This window comes from Lissotriton vulgaris, chromosome 7 (genome assembly GCF_964263255.1).
Source record: "Lissotriton vulgaris chromosome 7, aLisVul1.2, whole genome shotgun sequence".
Lineage (NCBI taxonomy): Eukaryota > Metazoa > Chordata > Amphibia > Caudata > Salamandridae > Lissotriton > Lissotriton vulgaris.
In genome coordinates this window covers 492,180,316-492,202,970 of record NC_141695.1, presented here as the reverse complement: position 1 = coordinate 492,202,970, position 22,655 = coordinate 492,180,316, and the positions used below count along the sequence as shown (strand labels likewise).

The window sequence follows — 22,655 nt, the reverse complement described above, 5'->3', positions numbered from 1 at the left end:
TGTATACTTACCGGCTAATTTTGGTGGCTTTTGCAGCTCGATATCCCCAAAAGAATACGTGATATCGACAAAGTGTCCGGGTACAGCATATTCCATCTTCAGGCAGATATTGCATCGTGGTATCGGGAGACGTGTTCCCCGTATGTTCATGCAGGAATTCTAACGATGGAACGCGAGTGAATTATTTTTAAAGATTTTAAGGGATGGTAATACATTTTCCTGAAGAAGGTGACGATATCTGTGTGGTTCACCGAAACGCGTCGATGCTTAAGGAGAAACACATTATAATTTGAGAGAGAACAGTTCTGACGCAAAGCTTAATTGTGCTCATCATTTTCTTGTGTCTCCTTTTTTTTACCAATAGGAACCTAATTTTTCCTTATACCTCTGTCCCGTTACAATGTATTATATATGATTTGTTTAACTATATGCAATTTTAATGTATTATGACATGTTTTTTTTATATGGACCATTTTGGTTTTCTTTAATGTCTGCTGTATTTAATAAATTTGTGATATGTATTCAGTATATTTAGGATTGTTGCATTGCCTTCTTTGATTACTACATATATACCTAGCATACTGTGATTTGTAATTTGATGTGAGTAGTTTTACTCAAATTTATGTACCCAAGGGGACTTCTACTTTTTGACGGATGTACAACAAGTGCCTTCTTTAAGCCAACTTTAGGTCACAATACATGCAACCATAAAATAAGCCCCTAGAGGGCACTGCACTCCCAGCTGTACAGCCTAAGCTCCAGCCTGGGGAGAGTTTTAAAAACAGTGATAAAAGGTTCAGATGGGTCCTAATTTCTAGAACCCCCGCAAACACAGACTCAGTGCCTTATAAAGATGCTTCAGGGAGAGCTGCTGTGCTCCTGCTGCACCCCCATGCTTGCTTTATTTCATTGGTGGTGTATCTGCCATCCTGGGGCCACCACAAGTGAGAAAGAAAATCAAGCACATACATAAGCCCCTCATGGTATTATGGAGCGCTCCTGCTGTCAGACGTTCCTCCTTGTGTGATTTCCACCCGCAATCCCACCACCACTGGGAGTAAGTATGATTGCGCTCCTTCTGTCCGTTGCTGGTTGGAGATTGGGTCCTGGTCCGCTCTATTACAAATACAGCCCGGGCTCGAAGGAGGGCCTGATAGGGGACCCATGCATGCCCCCTACCTGGGAAACATTTTCATATACAATCTTGCGCTGACCTCCGGCGCCTGGCCCCCACCCTAGGAGTATTTTTTTAGAAAAGCCCCACAGAGCCACACAGCTTCGTCGTAAAAAGTCGACAGACTTTAACCCCTCCCATGCTCATGACGAGCTCAGCTCGTCATGAGCCACGGTTCCCGTGTGCTCATGACGAGCTGCTTCAGAAAAGAATATTGCTGCTTGTTGTAAGGCATCCAAACATCATTCTGGCCCTTCATTCAAAAAATTGGTACAAATATCGACTGTGGCAGGCATCAAGTCACCTCTCTTGCTGAAACTTTTGTCGGGCAGCCTTGTCAAAAATGGTATAGTTATCTCTATACATGTCAATGACCTCTCCTACAGTTCCCTCTTTGTGGGAAGGTCAGTGCCCCAATGTTGACCATCCCACCTTCATTGAAGGCCACCTTATCATCAACCACAACTGCATCATCTATGATCATCTTTTCATTGATGTCCTCAAACACAACTCCCCAGCAAAAGTGACACAGTCACTGACAGTGCCAAATCCTACACTGTCAATGATGCCATTCCACTATCTCTGGAAAGGACAGCATACAGTTTATGCCAACAGGTGGAGAAGTGTGGCTCAGGGGTTAGAGGCGGCAGACCCGGAAGCTGAGATCGGCCCTGGACCAGGGTTCAATTCCCCGCCCCGACGGGGGTTGGGCTCAATAATTCCACGGACTCGATAATTCTCGCTCCGGTGCCTACTCGACTCACGGGTTCACACTCTGCGACTCTGGGCAATAGCTTGCTTAATCTCCACAACGGCCCCTCGCGGCGGGATGCCTGGCTTTCACCTTGTGGATACCCTGCCGGGGTATCTCACAGGGGAATACCAGGATGGGTTCCCTAAGCAAGCGCATAGATGCCTGCGATGTGGGCGATTTGCGCTATATAAATACATGTACATTTACATTTACATTTACAAACTAAACATCCACCACTATATCCTAAAATATGAGCAGGAGGCACTGCAGAGACAACAAAAGATCAATACGAGAAGCTGTTACATTATGACAACTCAAAACATTATGGAAATTCTGATCCCCACTAACCATGCCGTTACCCTGAAGTGTATCCCAGAGATCCTCAGATGGTGTTAGACCTGTCATCCTTAGGGTGGTCTTGCCCTGAACAGTTTGCCTTTTGCCTGCAAGTTTTGCTTATTCTTTTTGTTGGCCTCTAAACTCTGAGGACTTTACCACTGCTAACCAGTGCTAAAGTGTATTTGCTTCTCCCCTAAGAATGATGGCATTGGTGTACACCTGATTGGCATACTTGTTGTACTGGTAAGTCTCTTGTAAATTGGTATACCATATACCCAGGGCCTGTACTTCAAATGCTACTAGTAGGCAGCAGCAGTGACAGTGCCACCCACAGAAGTAGCCTTTCAAACTTGTCTCGGGTCTGCCACTGCAGTACCTGTGTGTGTGGTTTACTGCCTTTTCGACCTGGCATTTAAAACTACTTGCCAAGGCTTAAACTCCACTTTTATTCCATCCTTAAGGTAGGCTCTAAGTAATCCTAAGAAAATTGCAAAAAACACAGTTGATGGACAGAATGTAGAACAATGTCATACATTCACCCCAGTACAAGGATCTGGGCCTAAATCCATCGTTTTTTTGCACTCCACACCACCCTGGGTTAGACACTGGCTATATGCAAATCAGCTCTGACCCTGTGCCCCATGGGAACAGTCCAATCCGAACTACCAAGCCATGTCTTTCCCAGACCGGAATCAAGCATCCCAGGACCGGTTTCTGGCTATCAGCCTTCATTCAGCCTGGATAGCTTGACTCCAGTGGTGTGGAGAGCCTGGGACTCACGTCTGAGTATACCCAGCACACTCGCTGTGAAAATTGCAAAAAACACAGTTGATGGACAGAATGTAGAACAATGTCATACATTCACCCCAGTACAAGGATCTGGGCCTAAATCCATCGTTTTTTTGCACTCCACACCACCCTGGGTTAGACACTGGCTATATGCAAATCAGCTCTGACCCTGTGCCCCATGGGAACAGTCCAGTCCGAACTACCAAGCCATGTCTTTCCCAGACCGGAATCAAGCATCCAAGGACCGGTTTCTGGCTATCAGCCTTCATTCAGCCTGGATAGCTTGACTCCAGTGGTGTGGAGAGCCTGGGACTCACGTCTGAGTATACCCAGCACACTCGCTGTGAAAATTGCAAAAAACACAGTTGATGGACAGAATGTAGAACAATGTCATACATTCACCCCAGTACAAGGATCTGGGCCTAAATCCATCGTTTTTTTGCACTCCACACCACCCTGGGTTAGACACTGGCTATATGCAAATCAGCTCTGACCCTGTGCCCCATGGGAACAGTCCAGTCCGAACTACCAAGCCATGTCTTTCCCAGACTGGAATCAAGCATCCAAGGACCGGTTTCTGGCTATCAGCCTTCATTCAGCCTGGATAGCTTGACTCCAGTGGTGTGGAGAGCCTGGGACTCACGTCTGAGTATACCCAGCACACTCGCTGTGAAAATTGCAAAAAACACAGTTGATGGACAGAATGTAGAACAATGTCATACATTCACCCCAGTACAAGGATCTGGGCCTAAATCCATCGTTTTTTTGCACTCCACACCACCCTGGGTTAGACACTGGCTATATGCAAATCAGCTCTGACCCTGTGCCCCATGGGAACAGTCCAGTCCGAACTACCAAGCCATGTCTTTCCCAGACCGGAATCAAGCATTCAAGGACCGGTTTCTGGCTATCAGCCTTCATTCAGCCTGGATAGCTTGACTCCAGTGATGTGGAGAGCCTGGGACTCACGTCTGAGTATACCCAGCACACTCGCTGTGAAAATTGCAAAAAACACAGTTGATGGACAGAATGTAGAACAATGTCATACATTCACCCCAGTACAAGGATCTGGGCCTAAATCCATCGTTTTTTTGCACTCCACACCACCCTGGGTTAGACACTGGCTATATGCAAATCAGCTCTGACCCTGTGCCCCATGGGAACAGTCCAGTCCGAACTACCAAGCCATGTCTTTCCCAGACCGGAATCAAGCATCCAAGGACCGGTTTCTGGCTATCAGCCTTCATTCAGCCTGGATAGCTTGACTCCAGTGGTGTGGAGAGCCTGGGACTCACGTCTGAGTATACCCAGCACACTCGCTGTGAAAATTGCAAAAAACACAGTTGATGGACAGAATGTAGAACAATGTCATACATTCACCCCAGTACAAGGATCTGGGCCTAAATCCATCGTTTTTTTGCACTCCACACCACCCTGGGTTAGACACTGGCTATATGCAAATCAGCTCTGACCCTGTGCCCCATGGGAACAGTCCAGTCCGAACTACCAAGCCATGTCTTTCCCAGACCGGAATCAAGCATCCAAGGACCGGTTTCTGGCTATCAGCCTTCATTCAGCCTGGATAGCTTGACTCCAGTGGTGTGGAGAGCCTGGGACTCACGTCTGAGTATACCCAGCACACTCGCTGTGAAAATTGCAAAAAACACAGTTGATGGACAGAATGTAGAACAATGTCATACATTCACCCCAGTACAAGGATCTGGGCCTAAATCCATCGTTTTTTTGCACTCCACACCACCCTGGGTTAGACACTGGCTATATGCAAATCAGCTCTGACCCTGTGCCCCATGGGAACAGTCCAGTCCGAACTACCAAGCCATGTCTTTCCCAGACCGGAATCAAGCATCCAAGGACCGGTTTCTGGCTATCAGCCTTCATTCAGCCTGGATAGCTTGACTCCAGTGGTGTGGAGAGCCCGGGACTCACGTCTGAGTATACCCAGCACACTCGCTGTGAAAATTGCAAAAAACACAGTTGATGGACAGAATGTAGAACAATGTCATACATTCACCCCAGTACAAGGATCTGGGCCTAAATCCATCGTTTTTTTGCACTCCACACCACCCTGGGTTAGACACTGGCTATATGCAAATCAGCTCTGACCCTGTGCCCCATGGGAACAGTCCAGTCCGAACTACCAAGCCATGTCTTTCCCAGACCGGAATCAAGCATCCAAGGACCGGTTTCTGGCTATCAGCCTTCATTCAGCCTGGATAGCTTGACTCCAGTGGTGTGGAGAGCCTGGGACTCACGTCTGAGTATACCCAGCACACTCGCTGTGAAAATTGCAAAAAACACAGTTGATGGACAGAATGTAGAACAATGTCATACATTCACCCCAGTACAAGGATCTGGGCCTAAATCCATCGTTATTTTGCACTCCACACCACCCTGGGTTAGACACTGGCTATATGCAAATCAGCTCTGACCCTGTGCCCCATGGGAACAGTCCAGTCCGAACTACCAAGCCATGTCTTTCCCAGACCGGAATCAAGCATCCAAGGACCGGTTTCTGGCTATCAGCCTTCATTCAGCCTGGATAGCTTGACTCCAGTGGTGTGGAGAGCCTGGGACTCACGTCTGAGTATACCCAGCACACTCGCTGTGAAAATTGCAAAAAACACAGTTGATGGACAGAATGTAGAACAATGTCATACATTCACCCCAGTACAAGGATCTGTACAGGGTGCCATGTAAGTAAAAGGTAGGGCCTGTACTTCTCGTAAGCCAGCATTGGGAAATACTTAATACCCTTTTAAGCTGTAATTCCTGATCCGAGAATAGTAGTTTTTTCATGCTTCACATGTTTCGAATGGTAATGATAAATCCTCCTTACTGGTGAAGTTGGATTTAACGTTACTGTTTTAGCAAGTGGACATTTCTCTGCACCTACTGCTCTCTGTGCCTGACAGCCTGTCTCCAATACACATCTGAGTAGGGCGACAGCTACACTTTGTGCATTCCTTCTAGACTGTCACAAATACAGGAAGGTGAAGCTCATCTGCATTCTGAGCACTCATCTGCATTCTGATGGGTAGCCTGGCAGACAGGACTGGGTTGAAAGGTATCCTTGTACACTTCAGAGTTGCTTTGAAATTACCTCCAACATCAAAGGTATATTTGGGTATAAGTACTGGGTCTCTGAAATCAGACACTTCAGGATTGTGTGCTGAACCTCTTGTCAGAAGGACTGCTGTGCTGCTTAAAGGACTCAACTGGACTTATTGTCTGGAAGGACTGCTTTTCCGCTTATTGCCCTTCTGTCTGCTGCTCCCTGACTCTGTGGAAGAAGGACTGGACTCTGCCTTTCCTGCAAGTGATCTCCAAGGGCTTGCTCACTTGCCTCCTGTTTTCTGAAGTCTCAGGGACGCAAAAGACTTCCTGCAATTGCTGCTGTACAAAGCTGACATCATCACCACCACTACACTAGTCAGAACTGACACATCGCCCTTCGACACCAACGCTGTTCGACGACAGTAGTTCCACAGCCTTAGCAGCCCGATGCTCAGCGCAGGCGGGCGATGACGCATTTTCTACACCTCAGCAAAGCTCGTTGACGACGCAGCGACACGACTGCTTGGAAAAGATAAACGCATCATGCCCTCAGAGTCGACGCTTTGCTCCATCCAAGGTACTTTCTCAGTGGGCCCTACATGGGTCCCGTAGCCAGCCTGCTCTCCTTTGCGGTCGGCCTGAACTTTGAATTTGCACCGGTCCCTCACTACCTCAAGTATCCTTTAGACCGCTAGTGACTTCTAAGCATTATTTTTGCATTTAATCTTTAAAAATTCATACATTGGCTTCTACTGATTGGAGTTTTGTCATCTGGGGGGGTAGGGGGTGGGTCGGTGTGTGTCTGTGTGTGTTTTGCACACACACTTTACACATTACCTCTTTATATAAGCCTGACTGCTCTGTGTCAAGCTACCAGAGGGTGAGCACAGGTTATTTAGCTTACCCTGACTTGAATGGTGGTTCCTGCCTAGCCTGGATGCATACCTTAGCCAACCAGAAATCCCATTTCTAACAGATGGCATATGTTTTAGTAGATTACTCCAGATCCTTTCAAGAGATGATCTGCTCAAGACTAGACAACCCAATGTCCAACCTCAGTGGCAACCTATTCCACATTCATTTAGTCACATCCACTATCACAGCACATGGTATGTCCATATCTCTACTGCACAAGTATGCACTATAGCCTAAATGATCGCCTCAGAAACAGTTTCTGTCCAAACCGGACTATATTGGTGATCACAGTGAAGCAGTGCAGGAGGGGCAATAAAGTGATCACGAAGACCCAGAGGACAGCGGAAAGAGGAATGTAGGGATTATGCCTTAACCTGGCAGTGGGTTGAAGATGCCACCACAGGTTAATTCCCCACTGGACAATATCAACGGGTTTCACTCCCTACTTGGCAGCACGGCAAAGAAGTTTGGCATACCCATGACTTGAATGGTGCAGCAAGGTTTTGTTATACAACCCTCAGAAGCAGTCTATGAAATGTATTAAACTCATCCCCCTTGTGGACTCTGGCTGAAAGAAGGAATTCAGCTAATGAAGAAGGCCACTGTCCTTGATATGGTCCAGCACTTGGAGAATAAGTACCGCCACTGTGTCCTGACCAAGACGGGGTGTATTGATGCCCTTTGCAAGAGAGTGAACTTCATTCTGCAACATCTAGTGAGGCGGAGAATAATCTTGCTTTATTCGCAGCTATTATTGTGGCATGTGGTGCATCATTGCTCTGGTAATGAAACCCATTTCAGAAGACAAGGGCTATGTGGCAAAAGCGACCATGAGGAAGAGGCTAGTGCCTTGGCAGCCATCATTGATGCCGTCACACTTGCGTCTAATGCAGGCCCCTGGCAATTAGCGGGAATGGGTCTCGGAAGGCGAAGATGGCTATAGGACAAGGCTTTTTTTCCCAGAAGTGCAAGGGAAACTCTTGATATTAACCCTTTGATGACTATCCGCTTTTCGCCAAACCTGGATGACATTCTTTGGAGTATTAACCCTCCTGTTGGAGTATTGCAGTTTCTCAAAACCTCTGGATTTTTAGGTTCAAGATAATGAAAAGACTTAAGGTGGGGCATTTCGCAGTATGTATCTTATGCATTATTAAAATGCATCAGCCCGATCTAAGCATCTTCTGATGAAGAAGAGGAAAAACCATGGGGCATATTAGCAAGGAATAGCGATATTTATCGTAAAATGCGCTTAGCGCATTTTTTTTATCGCTGCCTATCGCAGGATATGTTAGCGGAGAAAACATGCTATTAGCAACGTTTTTCTCCATTGTGCTAAAATATCCTGCGATAGCGGCGAAATGCGTGAATATCGCTGGAAATCCAGCGATATTCATGAATTAACGCCAATGGGGACTTGACCTTACAATCCACCTCCCATTGGATAAACAGGTAAGTCATGTTTTTAACAGGCGTTAAAATATAGCGATAATCGCGCTTAGCTTGTTTTTTTATATCGCTTTGCCTGCCTTGCTAATAGGCGATAGCTGTGTTAGCGACGGCTTTCAGTCGATAACAGTTTGGGTACGCCCACTTTGCATGTCATTAGCGATAAATATCGCTGACATGCAAAATGGGCCCAAAACCGTCCGCTATCGCCTAAAAGCTGTCGCTAACTGTATGTATTTTTGTATGTATTTATTTTTATAAAGCGCACATATCACCATTCGGTCTCATAGCGCTGACAGAGGGTTTGGGAGATGCAGAAAAAAAGGGGTATTACGCCAGTGCCTTAAATAGTAGTGTTTTGAGTTCTCTCCGGAAGATTTTATGATTCTGGTTGGATCTTAAGACCATAGGCAGGGAGTTCCATGCCGAAGGCCAACCTTTGAGAAGCTCCTATCTCCATTTCTAACAGTTATTTTTAGGAGATTTTTGTTTTGAAGAGCGCAGTGTTCTTTCCGGGCAGTATCCCTGAAGTTTGTTTTTTAGATATTTGGGGCCCTGTCCATATATTGATTTGTGCACTAAGCAGCAGATCTTGAACCTTATGCGTTTTCTGACTGGAAGCCAGTGCAATTTCTTCAGGCATGGGGCAGAGGGAGTGCGTGGGGGCAGGTCGAAAGTCAGTCTAGCTGCTGCATTGTGGAGTGTCTGCAGTTTAGTTAGTATACCTTCATTCGCATCTGCCAAAAGTGCATTGCCATAATCAAGGCAGCTGGTGATTAGGCCTTGTATCAGTGGTTTACGGTAAGGCAGGGGTAGCCATTTGAATATTTTCCTTAGGCTTCTCATAAGGCCTATGCAGGTATGGACTACTTTGTGTATGTGGGATGCCATGGTCAGCTTGTCGTCTAGGGTGATGCCCAAGTTCCGAATGGTGCTTTTCGGGGATGGGGCAAGGTCCGAGTTCCTGTGGCCACCACTCCTGAGACCAGATGGATTTAGCAGCGCCAAAAAGCATTATTTCGGTTTTGCCTGCATTCAGCATCAGGAAATTATTGGTTATCCAGGCCTTTATCTCGAACATGCAATTCCTGAATCTCACTCTTCTCTCTGATGGTTCAGGGCCAAGGGTTATGAGGATTTGAGTGTCGTTGGCGTACAACACTGTGTCGAAGCCGAAGTCCCTGATTATTTTGGCCAATGGTGATACGTAAATATTAAATAGAGTCGGGCTCAGAATTGAGCCCTGGGGCACTCCCTTATCGTTATCGATCGCCATTGATAAAAAAGGTCCTGATTTGACCCTGGAGCTTCGCCCCGCAAGATAGCTTTGGATCCAACCTAGGGCTTGGCCTTCGACACCTATCCCCGCCAGTCGCTTTAATAGGACTCTGTGGGATATGGTGTCGAAGGCCGCCAAGAGGTCTAGCAGGATGAGGATAGCCGACTGTTTGGAGTCCTGCGCCAGCTGAAAGTTGTCCACCACCTCTATCAGTGCAGTCTCTGTGCTGTGAGACGCTCTGAATCCTGACTGCGAGGAGTCCAAGAGCGTATGTCCTTCCAGGTATTTGGCTAGCTTCGCGTTGATAATGAATTCCATCGTTTTACCGAAAAGTGGTAACAGAGATATGGGGCGGTAATTTATCGGTTGCTTAGGGTCTGTGTTATTTTTCTTCAGGATTGGTCTCACAATGGCTTCTTTCCAGGGAGTGGGGAAGGTGGCGCGTGTTAGGGACGCATTAAAAATAGATGTTAGTATTTGAACCAGGGCGGGTGCTAGTTTTGCTAAGATCTGGGCGGACGCTGGGTCTTTAGGAGATCCATATTTAGCTTTTTTTAGCTTATCAGCTACCTCGTCCTCAGAAATTGTTCCAAAGTCAGATAGGTTCTGCTTTATGGGGTTTGTGTAGGAGAGGTCTGCGTGGCATACTTCACTTGTTGTGCCTGTTTCTGTGGGGAATGATTCATGAATTATATTTATTTTATCTTTGAAATAGATAGCTAATTTGTCGGCCCAGTCCTGAGACTCCTGTGCGACCTTTTGGCAGGCAAGGGGGTTAGAGAACTCTTTTACGATAGAATAGAGTTCTTTCTGTGAATTTCCTGCTGCTTTAATTTTTTTCCCGAGATAGGTTTTCTTAGCAGTGGCTATTTTGCTCATATATTCTTTATGTGCAATTTTGTATTGTAATTTGTCATCAATGTTTTTTGTTTTGCGCCATAGTCGTTCCGCTTTCCTCGTAGATGGTTTAGTGGTTTTCAACTCATCAGTGAACCAGGGCGATTTCATTTTCGGGCAGTTTATTTGGCGTTTAGGGGCTATAAGGTCTAGAGTCTTACTGATTGTGGAGTCAAAGTCTAGTACCGACTTGTCCAGCTCAATGTCCTCGCTTACTCTCGGGGGTGCAAAGGTTTTGGAGAACGCTAACTGCTGTTCGCGACAGCTTGCTGATAGGGCGCTAAACATATCACCGCTTTAGCGGCAAAAAGTGCTGTTAAAGCGGCGATATGGCCCTTGCTAATATGCCTCCATGTTATTGGTTTGATCATCGCGTCGTGGGATTTCGCTGACATCTGTCCTCTGGGATTGCTGTGCTGTTCTTTTTGCCCCTGGTCTCCAGCCCACTTCTCGCGGGCGCCGCTCGAGAGTGAAGACATTGCTGAAAGGAGACTCACCCCGAACCCCTGTGGGACTGCGAGGACCAGCGGGCAGTGCATGGTCCAATCTGCCGCAGCTGGTCCTCTTCCCGCCCCCATCTCCCAGGAGTGACTAAAACGCCGTTTAGACCGCATTTCGGTGGATTGGTTTGATCATCGCGACGTGGGATTTCGCTGACATCTGTCCTCTGGGATTGCTGTGCTGTTCTTTCTGCCCCTGGTCTCCAGCCCACTTCTCGCGGCCCCTGCTCTGCGGGCGCCACTCAAGAGTGAAGACATTGCTGAAAGGAGACTCACCCCGGACCCCTGCGGGACTTCGAGGACCAGCGGGCAGTGCGTGGTCCAATCTGCCGCAGCTGGTCCTCTTCCCGCCCTCATCTCCTATTCCCTATTTAATTGCTAACAGCTGTGCGCACGCGGGACGCGGGCAGGCAAGCTGGGCTAAGCCCGGGCAAAGGGCGGGCCCTCTCAGGCCAGAGGAGGCCGGGCTGGGCCCCCCCCTTTGAAGTGCTAATCACGGTGAGGAAAGACTGATTGTTATCGTGCGTACCTGTTTCTAGTAATTCGATCTATTTACACCCTTTCATGGTATATCTGAATAACCTGAGTACTGAACATTGTGTGTTAACTGCTTGGTCTGTGATTATATTATAGCCTAAGTGTGTTTTGGCGAGGTACCCACAATACCAAGTTGACATAATGACATCACCTGCCCCCATAGTAACACCCTCAGTAGGCGGAGGAGAAAAACAAGGGACATTAGACCATTATTTTACCAGGGCTGTTACAGGAACTGATAGGGACATCGCACTCGCTGAACGACGGGCCGAGAGACGTCGCTCTGTTGAGCTAATTAAGAACAAACACTCATCTCTGGGCCCGCTACAGCTAGCCATGTCCCCACTCCCCAGTGTGCAATGTGATAGCGAGGCTCCAGACTTATCACTTGGGGATAGCATTCCATTACTCTTCCAAGACATAACACCCCCTCCAAATCTAAATAATTATTTGCCCATTAACCTCACTGTCTCTTCAGGGAACACGACACGAGAGGCAGAAGCCCCGGTAGATTTATCGTTACCAACTGTAGAACCTATTAAAAAACGTAATAAATCTTCTAAAAACCCACGTCTACAAGGTCCTCCCCCGAAAAGAAGGAGAAAGGGGGGTAGTAGATCACAGACAAAGAAGAACAATCTCATTAATTCTGTCAAACCCAAGAGCCCCTCATCTAACACACCTATAGTATCTGTACCAGCTATCGAATCCCCCTTCCCATTATTAGATCTTTCTAGTATTGACTTATTGGGAAGCATTGAAAAGCTAGTTAGATCTTTCATACTGCCTTTAGTAGCGATTACAAAAAATAGCCAAACAGCTGGAGAACTAAGAACAGGTAACCGATGAAATCAAAGAAGGAATTAAGGGAGTCCCAGTGCCCCCATCAGTGCCCTCGACTATCGTACCACCCCTAAACATTACCGATCAACTGGTGGCTAAAACCACAAATCAAATTAATCCAAAAACCCCAAAATTAATGCCCTCCAAATCATCCCGGCAAAAGGCGAAAAATAGTGATAATGGTGCTCAGGTGGGTGGAAAACTAAATACTCCTGGAAAACCTAATCCTCCTGGAAAACCTAATTCTCCTGGAAAACCTAATCCTCCAGGAAATCTTCATAAAACTACAGATCATGAAGATTCTGTGAGGCCATCCTTTTCTAAGAGGCACAAAGTGGAACTACCTCTGGAAGCAGCTACGCTGGTGGTGGTCCTTACTGGAGTCCCAGTTTTGGAGGTTGGTAAAAATGAAAACCACAACCAGCTAAAAAAGAAAGTTATATTCTGGCTCAGGACGAACAGACCACTACCTCCAAACGTGAATGGCGAAATTCTATACGCCAGGCACCTTTCCTGGCTAGGTCCCATTATAAAGAATATCACGGGGGACATCATCATAATACATTTTAGAGATACAAGGGCAGTTAGACATATATTAGATTGGTTTCCTCACAATGGCAGTAATGCAATCACCGCCCGTGATCTGACCTATTTTTATCCAAGAAATATGTTAACCCCTGCTAATAATTCTAGGCCGCCTGTCCATCTTCAGGATGATTACACAAGACCCCTATTCCAATGTGAGGTCGATCGTTTTAGGCTACAATTTAACCACGAGATGCCACTTTAGATCTCTATCGCAACATCAGGAAGCCTGCTTTAGACCCCTACCCTCACATCAGATCGATTACTACAGATCTCCATCCCAATATCAGAATGATTATTTCAAGCCCCCAGGTATTCACTATCCTCCACTATGGAACAATTTTCCTATTCAGGAACGCAGTTTCAAACATCAATCGTCTTCAAGACCATTCCTGATTCCTACCCAGAATCGATTTAATATTCTGTCCGGAATAGACGATATAGAATGACTGACAACCACCCCAACCTCTTTGAATAATCTTAATTTATGCCCTCTAGATAAGCTGACCGTACCTCAAAATATTTTTTTATCTGAGGACTACTGTGGCAGCCTTTCTCCCCTCAGCATTCTTTTAATTAAGGCCCTGGAAAATAGTATCTTGACTGAAGGGCCTGGGAACTTAATACAAGATCCTTCTCTGTTGCCTCAAGGTCAAACTGCGATAACCCAAATCCTCTCTAAACAACCGCATTCCCCTCCCAAAGTACTATTATCTAGTAGTATGACTCTTTCCATTATTTTCTGGAACATAGCAGGTCTGCGTCATAAAATCAACCAACCTAACTGGCTAGAATTAATTAGAAACTTTAATATAATATGCTGCCAGGAAACATGGGCGGTATCCCCTATCCATCTTCAGGGCTACAGATTGTACCACTCAGGTGCACGCCCTTCCCTTTTTGGTAGACCCAAGGGAGGTTTATCAGTATACGTATCCAATACCGCTTCATTTAAGGAAATTGTAGAAATACTAAATGAAGAGAACTATCAGATACTCAAACTCTCAATGTACCAAGGGCATACATATTTACTGGTAAATGTCTATAACAACTTGTCACCACCTGAGTTTGTGAAAGTTCTAAATAGGCTTACCAATGTTTTAGATGAGCACCGGAACAGACATTCCTCTCTGCCTTTTAAATTGATTTGGGGTGGCGACTTTAATATTACCTTGTGTAAAGATCATAATAATCCAAATTGTGGTATTGTAGATGAGGAAGGGAGACCTCTGACACATTTCACTCACTCCAGTGCTGGGAACATTCTAAATGAAAAGTTCTTTTCATTAGACTGGGATTTGCGATTGACTTAGTTGAACCCTCAATTGACTTCTCCCCCACCTTTCATGGCAGGGGCTGTAACAGCATAATTGACTTCATTTTGATCTCCAATCAAATGAAGGACATGCTACTTACATTTTTAACCGGAGATGATATTACCAGTAGTGATCACTTTCCCAACAGTGTTACCTTCTCAGTGCAAACTGCACGCAATACAATTGGTAACCCTGGATTACTAAACCAAAAGTCCATAATTATAGACAAAATCAACGGCTATTCGGTTAAATGGTCTAAAGTAGATCCGGATGCTGTCACAGCCAAGGTCATTACCAGCGCCCTTCCCTTACTAGAAACATGTCTAAATTTTGATTCCTCCGCAGACCAGATTACAACTAGTTTTATTAACATTACCAAGGTATTAGCAAGGAGTTGCTTTGGAAACAAAAGCAGAATTTCTCGCAAGAAAAAGGGTGGTTCAATACTGAATGTCCTAAGGTCCTTTCGACCCTAAAAATAGCCTTACGCAAACCCGTGAGAGATCAACTGGAAGTTAGGAAGCTGAGAAAGCTTTATAATTTGGCCAAAAAAGAATGTAGGCAAGAAAGGAAAAAAGATCTACGGGCAAAGCTCTATGAGAGCTGTAATAGAAAGGATAGTTTAATGTTTTGGAAAGTGGTAAACTCACCCTTCTTGAATGATGGGAACCTTGGCCCCAACATTGATGTAGCAATCACAGCAGAGGGTTGGGTCTCTCACTTCTCAAAAATATTCCTAGCTGAAGGTGTCAATCCAAATGAAAGTGGGGAGGAAGCTATTACTTACTCATCACCTTATCCTATTGAACTATCCTTCAATCATGATGAAGTAACCAATGCCCTGACATCCTCAAAGTCTGGCAAAGCCCCCGGGCCGGACGGTGTACCCATGGACATCTATACCCATACTCAGGAGCTCTGGTCGCCAGTAATCGAAGCAGCTTTAAAAGGGGGGCTTGTAAAATCTTGGTCAAGTTCCATCCTGTTGCCTATTTTCAAGAAGGGAGACCGTAACAACCCCGCATTCTACAGACCCATTTCCCTCCTGGATTCTCTTGGCAAAGTCGTTGGACGTTTGATCCTAGATAGATTGCGGGCCTGGTCTGAGGACAACAACATCATGACAGACCTACAATACGGTTTCCGGGAGGGCCTGGGCACTGTGGAGCAGGTGCTGAATCTCTCCCTTCTTATCGGGAAATATGCCCAGGCTAAGAAAGGTAATCTCCACTTAGTCTACATTGACTTGACCGCAGCCTTTGACTGTGTTTCTCACTCAAAGCTGTGGTCAATCTTAACAGAACTGGGCGTAGATCCACCGATAATATCTTTCCTACGCGAGATGTATTCGGAAGCATCAGCCAGGGTGAGACTCCCCCTTTCGCAGTCACCAAGGGAGTTAGACAGGGATGTGTCCTGGTTCCCTTCTTATTTAACCTCTATACCAACGGTCTTGAGAAGGCCATGTTAGAGGGGAGTCAGGACTTGCCAGCAATCGCCCGTCGTCCCATTCCTGTGTTACTTTACGCGGACGACGCAGTGTTTATGGCGTTTACCCCATTACAACTTCAGAAACAGTTAAACTCCTACTGTAAATTTATGACCTCTTTGGGTCTAATGGACCTTTCCTATGCATTTTTGTAAAAAAACAGCCAGGAAAAAAAACGATACTTATTGAAGAAACCAAGCTGGACTGCACTAAGACCTACTCATATTTAGGTATTCTTTTTGATAACATTTCTTCCTGGAAACCGCCCATTGACAGCAGGCACCTCTTATTCCTGAGAGTTATTTCTGCCCTTATTGCCTTTGCGCGTAAAATAGGGAAGCCTCCCCCAAAAGAACTTTTACAAATATATTATGCAAAGTGTCACAGTGTTGCTGTATTCGGTGCTGAGGTGTGGGGACACGTACCCGTGGATATTTTACAGAGGGTATAGAACAATTTCATTCGTTTTTTGTTGGCCGTTCCACAGTGTTCACCAACGTTTGCCTGCCATGTCGAATTGGGCATGGATTACATTGCTGATTATATTAAAATTCAGCCAATTTTACTATGGCACCGTATTTGGACTACGGAGCAGTGTAGTCTAACACGAGTGCTAATTTTAGATTATTTGGGCCTAGACAACTGGTCAGATGTTCCGTGGCTGTCCTTTGTACACAAATTTCTTAAGGACTTGGATCTTTCTATTTATTTGAAAGAACCTGCTATTTTATCCACTATTACAAGAAAGACCTTGAGGACGTTATGTTTGTCACATTTAAGGGAACTGCGCATAACTCAAGAAATTAATAAAGTTTCAAACCAACATATTTTAACTATTCAATGTACCCAAGGCATTCAACCATATCTTACCTTTTGTCTGACCAGCTATGAAAAATATTTGCTGACACGGTTTAGGCTCAATATGTTTTTCCGTTTGGTTACATTCCCAAAGAGACAAGATTGGTCCTCCCCAATTACCCGGTGCCCTTGTGATGGTATTTCTGAACAGACCACTATTCACGTACTATTGTTTTGTAAATTATATGAATCTCCACAGAAGCGTTGGATTAACCCAATATTGTTATCCCAGGGTTTGCGTAGATGCCGCCCTGTCCTTATGGCGCTACAACATCTAGACTCAGTATCTAATGCCAAAAGCATAGCTATGTTTCTTAAAAACTGCTTGAAAATTCGTCGCAAACATGATTAACTGTAGCCCCAGTGTTTTACTTACTTTCATGGCGGAAAACTGAAGTGTGTATAGCAATTTTGTCTGGCATTATCTAACTATTCGGCTGAAACAAATTTTTTTCTGTAACCGTAGTTATGAAAGACTTTACTCTGTTAACGTAAACAACATGTTTAATACTGTCTTTTATTGTATGTTTATGATTGTGTATGAAATTGTACATTATGACTGTTGCTTTTATGATTTTATCCAGTTTTAAAATCGAATAAAGCTTTCTACTACTACTACTCCATGTTCCTGTGAAAAACATGATGCCAGTATTTGACAACGCTATATGATCAGCTACTTCTAATGAATGGCTTCAGGCAGAATACATTTATTTGCCACACTGGCATGTTCATGGAAGCCAAATTTATCTTTTAATATTTATTTAAACATTTCTATTATTTGACTGTTTCCTAAGGTGCAGACAACATCCACAGCAGTGTCCGGTGCTGAGCTAGATTGGTTGTCGAAGGGACTGTACGTGCTAACCGTGTTTACATATTCACATTCGTATTATTGCGTTAGAGGAGGTGAAGATTTACATATATAATTTGAAGCTTAGATGTACTGGTAAAGAACGCTTGAGCGACGCCATTAGCAGAGGGAAGGAGGACGTACCACTGTAAACAAATACAGATAATGCTGTTTTCTGTTCTGTACCTAAGTCAGAAGGGGGTAAATAGAGATCGGAGAAAACTACTCAATATGTCCATGGAAAGCAGAATGAGGGTAGGAATTGCAGCCAGCTTGCTTGAGACCCTAAGGGCATACGTCCAGTGCCTGCAACAGGCTTTGAACGTCAGGGAGTAGGACAACAGCCGAAAGTGTACACACTTCCCTGAGGTGTGTTGAAGAGAATAGCTTTGTTTGGGATTTCAAAAGCATTTTCTTCTGTTTTTTTTTTTTAATCAAGCAATTCTATAGAAGGGCATGTGTGGGAAAGCTGGGAATTCCAGATCGCAGTGGTGCACTCCAAGGATTGTAGCAGGGTTTTCTGCTTCTTAAGCTTCAGTCCTGCCAAACATCACGCATCAGGTGTGACGCGTACGCATTTCAGTGTGGTGATCCGCATCACCGCACTTAAATGCATTGTCACGCATTATAGCGTCTCCTGTGCTGCTATATAAATGCCCATGATGAACTGAGCTCCAGCGCCTGTCAGCGCAATGGTTACTTTACACACTGCTCTCAGCAGGCAGAGGCTAATGGGGCTGCTTGTAGTTCTGCAATTACTGGTACAATATATCTAAATTGTAGAGGCACGTGGCGTCGAAATTAAACTGACGTCACTGCCCGCGCTGCTGAAGTTAATACTTCCTGCCGCCCGCGCTTCTCGATGTTCTGCGCAGCTCCTGCTCCTCCTGACCTCGTCGCTCTCACCCCAGCAGGATGAGGTGATACGCGCTCTTGTGCAGGTAGGTGTCTCTTTCGGCTAAAGTGACGGGCTATGTTTATGTGTAAGTGAAATAAAGGTTTTAAAAGGTTAAGGGCTTCTCGTTTTCGGCAGTTAACTGTGCGCCTGGTGCTCACTTTTATAGGGCTGTGCCCACCTCAGCCCTTCACTGGTGGGGTCAAGGGATCGGCGTATGTAAAGTTAAAGAGAAAGGTGAGAGTGCAACAAGTCCCATTGAAAGATAGAGCACTGGTAAACTGAATGATTAATGTCAGGAATCACAAATGAAAGACTGATGCGCTGTAATCTGCAGCGTTAAAACTCCCGCCGATCATCAGCTCGAGCTTCAGCAAAAATGTATTACAGAGAATCGTAGAACGACCACGAAAGAACTGCAGGGGAGTGTGCACCACGTTGGCGCAGCAGGGAGGTTGTGAACGATGTTATGTTCCCAACGTTGATGTTGGAGCTGCAGATGTGCTCGTGGTCTTCCGAGGGGAGAGGGGGGCATAGCTGCCGGGGGTGGGGAGGACGGTAAAGGGGGGGAGACAAACTTTTTCAATACACACGTATGCTGGGACCCAATCTAAATCTAACGTTTATATGGCCCTAGGCTCTAGTGAAGTATGAGAGTAACAAAGCTGTGGGACGGCACAGCATTAAGCTCAGCTCAAGTCTTCACATGCGTGTGATTTCAGAATCTGGGTCAATAAAATATTTATCCCTATACAATATGGACCATTTGAGGGTGTAGTTTCTGATAATTATAGGTTTCCCTCCTCTTCATTGCTTGATTTTGCTCGCGATAAAGTGTCACTCATAGTCGCTGAAATGTCACTCATAATTACAGTGAAATTATGAAAATGTCACACATAGCAATCTGAAACCTTGGCAGCTATAAAGCTTATGGGTGCCTAGGTTCTCAAGGGTCCTCTGCTCACTCAAAGTTTGTATTTTCTAGAAAAGGTATCTAGAGCAATTTATATTCCCTCCATCATAGATCAGGGACGCCATTTTGGAAGTACTTGTAGACGCTATTGGAAGGCATTTCATGGATATTTGAGCAAGTCTTCTGTGGGCTCAATAGAGTCAGAATTCAGGTGAGCTGTAGCATATACTGGTGTTTTAAATCAAGCCTGTCAACCATTAGAGAGCCTTAGGCACTGGTTTATATGGTTAAGGCCTGATTCAGGGCTTCATGATTCACACTAATTAGAGCAAGTATTGTGCGCATTTGGTAAGATGTACTTAGATATTAAAACTGGCACTGGCCGGTTTTCAACATCAGTAGAGTGTTTCTAGTCTTATAAGTGGTGGAAATGCATGTTGCATGAGTGTTCAAAAGATCTAAGGAAAACCAGTTTTAATATACTTAACCAGTGTGTGTTTACTGTTTCAGGAAATACAGGAGCAGGTAAACTTAAAGATCACGCTTATCTGTGTCTTCACGAAACAGAATAAGTTTCCGAAGATGGTTGGGATCTGAATCACATCAACGTATTTATGTCTTAAATCATCTGGCGCCAGTTCAAAAAAAGTTATTTTAGACAAAGCCACGTCTACCTTAATGTAAGGCTTCCAATACTCACCATAAACTTATCAAGTCCTGAACAACCAACGAGGCATAAGCCTTTTCACTGTGGAATATCTGCTGCTGAGAACCTTCCTCCACTATGCATATTTCGTTGAACATTATGAACATTCTTGTTCCGGCCATGGAGGTCAGAGTGCTTGTTAGGTGTGTGCTGGAGGTCCCGTTGAGATATCTTTAAACACTGCTAGATTAAATTAAAAACAGAGCAGGAAACCTGGGTGGAGAATTAAGAAGTGTCCTTCTGGTGTACACAGAGTATTTTTATCATGGAAGAGATTAACTGTTTATATATAGACATCTCATTTTGGGCCACATTGTTTTTCGCATTGCACGCTCACAGACCGCACCATCTGTCAAATGTTCCTTAAGGCCAGAAAACAGGACTGTGTCGTGTTGGAAGGTCTCTCTCGTTGACTATAACGACATGCAGTGTGTAGGCTTCCAAATATACATCAGATTGCCACAAGTTCAAATGCAAAAAATTCATTTTATAACTATGATCACAAATTCTCAACTGATGAGGAATGAACATTTTCAAAGGCACTGTTGTGCGGATACTGATTAACACTTTGTGTTGTACCTTTTTGTCTTCATGAATTAGTCACAGGCTTGTAACTGTTACATAATTGAACATGTTTTTTGAATTTCATATTAGACTCTTGGCTTGCCGACACAGATCTTAGCCACCCAGTCGTTGAGTATAAAAGGGGGGATATATACACATATATATTTATTTCCACACACCCGTTTACTCTTACAAACCAGGCTCCAACATGCTCAGGTTTGCTTCCAGTAGACTTTTATTGTAGCTCAGTCGACGCGTTTCGGACGTCTTTGTGGTCTTTTTCACAACAAATGCAAAGTACCATTTTGGCCTTTTTATACTTGTGACATTAAAATTAAAGTGACAGTGCATTTCATTTCAACACCCATGTAACACAATATAATGCTGCTCATTGAATCGTTTATAAGGATCACTCTTCCAACTGTTACATACAATGTTATAATAAAGTGAAATGAAATAAAATAATAGAAATTAAATAGTGATTGATGATTATTCTAGAATCAAAGAGTGTATTTATCAGACTTATTATTTGCATGACAACATTGCACTCATTTTTTTTTACTTCCTGGCCACTATGTCGGCAAATGTCATTCTGCACACAGGTACGGAATGTTCAATCAAATATATTATATGTGCAAAGATGCATATAGTGCAAAATGTTATACAGCAATGTGCAAAATTTTGCAAATGTGTAAAAACGTGCAAAATCCTGCAGATGTTTGTATTATTTATTTTAACTTATGTTATCAACAAACTTCATTTAAACATAAAATAACCCAATATCATGCATACACAAAGAATTAGGGGCATGTGCCCATTTCCATACAGTGCATTTGTGCAAATTGGCATGCAGTGTACGCTAGATGTATGCAAGATCAGGATTAAAAAGAAGCTCTTTTGATCATCAACAGTGACTTCCTATCCGTCAAGCATGTACCTGAGTTTGAGCCCTACTGGGATCTTATTTTAAAACCGCTGGATAGGAAGCTCTTTCATCAGTTTAGGGTCAGTTCCCTACCCACAAGAGCCTTCCCAAGCAGATGGCTTAGACCCACTCTGGACCTATGCCTGCTATGTCAGGCCTACTCTGAAACTATTTCCCACATGCTATTTGCTTGTTCGGCTTAGAGTGTCCTGAGGAGGATATGGCTTAAACCTATATGTCTTGTCATCGGTACAAGGGTTGCCAGTGAAGCCTTGAGGATCCTACAGTCATGCCCCCAGTATGCCATTGTTATTGCTACCGCAGAATTTCTTGGGTGGGCATGGCGGTTGCGGGCCAACAAACTCAGGGCCTAAAGATGTGTCCTTTTATTCTGAATTCAGCTCTGGGGTTGTGTACATTTCTTTTTTCTTTTTTTTTAACTTCTTTATGGCATAAAACTAGAGCTGCTGAGTGTTCTATTTTATTTATTGATTGTCTACTAATCATGGTCATTTAATAGTGAGTCTTGACTTGTAGTTTAATACTTGTTTTAGGGTTGTTTAGAATAAATAGTTAAAATGTATACAATGTGTTTTTACTGGATTCATTTATGCTGGATTGTCTTTTATGATTTTATAATCGAAATAAAGAGTCTATGAACCAATCATTAATAGTGCAGACTTCCATGCAGGCTCGCACCACTAGGATTAAACTAGGATTACACATCATCACTGCTGTTGCCTACTTGAATCTAAACCACTGTTTGTTGTCACTGTTCTATATATGAATATACAGATCCTCTTCTGTATTAAATCCTGCCGGAACTTTGGCATTAAATCTAAGAATATGTTTGGACTCCAATTGCCTCAGGCAACATTCCCTGTTGCCCCCTCTGATTCTATTTGGCACTTAATCTAGTACACAATAGCTCAAGTCATCTATCCTACTGTCATATACTGTTTCAAAGTGCTTACCTACAGGATTTGTCTGATCCTTGTGTGTG

At 44.4% G+C, this 22,655-nt stretch overlaps 1 protein-coding gene across 4 annotated transcripts in view; it reads left to right on the top strand.

Annotated features, from left to right (window-relative positions):
- TMEM220 (transmembrane protein 220) overlaps nucleotides 1-22,235 on the top strand; it is a 216,189-nt gene extending 193,954 nt beyond the window's left edge. For all 4 annotated transcript variants that reach the window (XM_086930570.1, XM_086930568.1, XM_086930569.1 and 1 more), the window contains one exon: nucleotides 19,968-22,235. The gene's annotated coding sequence lies outside the window, so the exon portion shown is untranslated. The remainder of the gene's footprint in view (nucleotides 1-19,967) is intronic.
- Nucleotides 22,236-22,655: the final 420 nt, after the last annotated feature.